Below are 4,071 nucleotides of genomic sequence, written 5' to 3' on the forward strand. Positions count from 1 at the left end.
AGGGGGGGGGGGGCCACTTCCCCCCCCCCGCTGCCCCTTGCACTGTGCCCCTGCAAAAGCCACCAGACTCCGATTGCCCTTGGCCTGGCCCGGCCGTGGCACCATTCACAATGAATGGGGCCCTCGGCTGCGGGACACTCAGAGCCCAGTGGCTCCTGCAGAGGCAGCGCTGGGGAGCTAAGCGGGGGGCACATGGATCCTGGGCTGTGCATAGAGCAGACGCAGCTGCAGCTATGAGTCTCACCACTAAGCGGGCCGGGCAGCAAGGCACGTGTGTGTGGCATGTGGCTGGGTGGGTATGGCGTGTGTGTGTGGCTGGGTGTGTGGGTGCAGCATGAGGCTGCATGTGTGGCTGCGTTAACGTGTGGCTGGGTGGGGCAGCATGTGTGGGGCAGTACCATGTGTGGCGCTGCATGGGGATGGTGTGTGGAGCTGCATGTGGGGGTGCGGCTGGATATGTGCAGCGTGCAGCTGGGTGTGTCCGTATGTGCAGGTTGCGGCTGGGTTTGTACAGCGTGTAGCTGGATGTGTGTGTGTGGCGTGTGGTTGGGTACATGCATGTGTACGGTGTGCAGCTGGATGTGTGCGTGGCAGGTGGCTAGGGGTTTGTGTGTGTGTGCAGCATGTGGCTGGGTGTGTGCATTTGTGGCATGTGGTGTGTGGCTGGGTGTGTGGCATAAGGCTGGGTGTGGCAGCTGTGGCATGTGGTTGGGTGGGTTTGGCATGTGGCTGAGTCTGTGGGTGTGTGTGTGGTGTGTCGCTGGGTGCGTGTCTGAGGGGTGGGGGGGGCATATGGGGCTGGACACAGAGCGGGTGGGGGTGTTGCACGTGGCTGGATGTGAAGCTGTGGCAGCACAGGGTGGTGGTGCTCGGTCTCCACCGCCCGCCCGTCATTCTTGACGGGCATTTGGCTACTGTAGATAAGAAGCAGGGCTCCTGGTTTTCCCTGATTTAAAAAAAAAAAAAAAAAAATCACAAATTCTCTGATAAAAAAACCCAAATCTGTGATTAAAATAAAAGCCCCCCCGCTCCTGCCCCTCACTCCTTCCAAACCCCTCCAGCCCTGCTGGTGCCCCTTACCCCCCACCCACAGCACCTGCTCCCCCGGCCCTGCAAGAGGGGGCTCCTAGATGTCAGAGTTACACAGCCAGGGACCTGGGTCCACAGCCCCCTGCCTCTGGCAGGAAGCAGCAGCTGCTGCAGCAGAGCAGAGCCTGCCCCCCTGCCTGTCCACTGCGGGGGGCTGCTCCCCACCACAGCATACACTTTCGCAGGGCTAGGGAATCTATGCTCCCCATATCTGTATGTAGGGCAGGAGCTGAGCACTGACCTCTATGGGCTACCACCCTGCTGCTCTCCCTCAGGTCCTCTGCATCCCAGCATGTGCGACCTAACGCTGCAAGGAACAGCGGAGCTTCACAGGAAGCTGCCTGCCATTGGGCTCCATGCTGATCTGGCCATATGTCCTGCCTACAAGGCTGCAGTAGAGGCAGCAGTGTGAGGTTGTGTGTGGGGGACACAGGCAGTACAGGGCTTGCAGCTGCCAGGAGCTTTCTGCAAGGCTGCACTGTTCCTCATAGCACCGGCTCACACACGCTAGGCTGTGGAGGCTCTAGGGGAAGGCAGCAGAGTGGGAAGCATGAGTCTGAAGTAGGCAGCCTCCGCCACATGCACAGGTCTAGGGGGCATGGGTCCCCTCTACCCCCAGGGAGTGTATGCAGCAGGGGGAGCCAGCCCTGGCCCAGACAAGCCACCCACAGCCCCATCCCGCTCCTTACGAGGGCCCTCAGTTGTGCTTTGCAGCCCCAGGCCACAAGCCCCAGCCCTGCTCATCTCCCTCCTTCCCAACGGGGCCCTCAATCCCCACACTTTACCTGGAGCAGCTGCTCTCCAGGCTGCCTGGGGCTATGTGCCTATATATATGTGCCTGCCTGACTGCCCTCCTCCCGTTCCCTCCCAGCCCCTCGCAGGATGGAACTGTACCATCCTGCAGAGGGCTTGTTGCAAAACTGTAAAATCCATAGGTTTCTCCAGTTAAATGAGAAATTTGCATTTGCCTCCAGTAAAAGGTAAAATCCACAGTTTACCTCATTTTTCCATGGAAAAAAGAAAACCTGGATCCCTGGTAATAAGATCCAAGGGCAAAGTGAAAAAAGAAAATCTAGAAGTAGTTTTAAATGAACATCGGCAACAGGGTACACACAGGTGCATGTGCACCCCCTGAGAGTGGCAGTGCTCCCCCCTAAGCAAAGCACTGTGAGCAGCATCTGCAGTTGGCTACCACTTGCCATCCTCCCCCCCTTGCTGCTGACACCATCAGTGGTGCCTGTGGGTAGTCACTGATTGCCAACACTGTTGGTGGTATCTGAGGCAGCAGTCATAGATTGCCACCGATGACATCTGTGGGTGATAACCAACCGCTGGTGAGTGCTCACTCCTCCCCCGCGGCTGCTTGCAGCAGCTCCCCACTTGCCACTACCACCACCTGCAGGTGATCACCATGCCCCCCAGCCTCTGGGGGCACACACCATTCATGCATGGATATACGAAAGCAATCAGAGTAAGAAAGATTGGTAAGGGGGCAGCAGCTCAGTTGGAGGGAACAACCCCCTCCCCCAACATTCTTAGAACATACCAGTCCCCTACATGAGGGACACTACACCTATGTCATCATGGGTGAAATCAGTCAGGCTGCTCCTGTTAAGTACATCACAACAAGAGTCTTAATGATGTGTTTCTTACACAATCTGTTCCCTTGGGCTCAGCAGAAGAACAGGCTCAAGCTTTACAACTGAGGCCACAGAATACTCTTCATGTGGTAAACTGAGATGCTTGGGCAGGCAGCAAAATGACCAAGAGCCATTAATGCATTATGGCTCCTGCAAATCCCTCACTGCTACGTATACCGTAACTGCTGAAATTGTGGCATTTCAAAATTTTATGGGTGTTCTTTTTCTGTTGCTGTGAGCGCTCCATGTACAGAAGGAAGAGGTTAAACATTTCAAATCAAGCTTTATGTTGGAGGTATCTACCACTAAATGATTTGCTGTTAACAGTACACAATGGTTACAGAATTTATGGAGGACAGGGCGTTTATTGGACCAAAGGAAAAAAAAAAAGCTCCAAGTTCTTTGTGAAATCAGACTGTGACTACACCAATATGTTAGGAGTAATAAGCCACAGTTTTTTTTTTAAATTGTAAGTTTCTAGTTAAGCTATCTGAGATAGAAACATGAGGAATATAGTGCTACTTGAGCACTCATCTATATTTCTTCCCTATCCCCCCTGCCAGCTAAGAAAAAAAATCACAGCAATCCTTGCTTTGGTTTAACTCCATATTTGTACAGATATGATGGGATCTACAGTACTTTATTAGGAATATTGGATTTTAAAAATTTCGAGAGCATGATAAATGACTTTGATACAGTCCTAGCTAAAATTCACTTAAAGTCATTTATATCGACATGTTTTTAAATTGTAGGTAAAGAATAAAAACCTCATCGAGCCCTTGCATATTCCATTTATGGTCAAGAACACTACAATAATCATCATCATGTTAAGTTGCACTCAAACACTCTTATATCTGCTTTGTTTTCAGGTCTATGGACCATTACTCTTGTAGGTGGGAAAAATCTCTCTGATAAATCCTGGCACAGAGGCCAACTTTTGTACTGAAGTATTTTTTAAAAAAAGTGAGAAATTGCTCTCAGGAGCAATAATACATCCTAATTTTTACATCTTAAATCCCTACATAAAAGGCAGGATCCCATTGTGGCAGAAAACATATATATAGGCCAGGGGCAGGCAATTATTTTGGGCGGAGGGCCGCTTACCCAGTTTTGGCAGGCTGCAGAGGGCTGCATGGGTAGCCCCGCCCCTTGACAGGTGCCCCACCCCTTGGTCACCATCTTGGGCCCAATACCAGTGGGGCCCAGAGCGGGGCACAGCTCCTGCCACTCTGCTTTGGGCCCCACCAGCACTGGGCCCAGGACACTGCCCCATGCTCCTGCTGGCTCCCCACCCACTCACACCCAGTGCCCCCCACTCCCGTGGTACAGGCCGGGGGGCGCG

Source organism: Alligator sinensis, unplaced genomic scaffold (assembly GCF_000455745.1).
Source record: "Alligator sinensis unplaced genomic scaffold, ASM45574v1 scaffold999_1, whole genome shotgun sequence".
Taxonomy (NCBI): domain Eukaryota; kingdom Metazoa; phylum Chordata; order Crocodylia; family Alligatoridae; genus Alligator; species Alligator sinensis.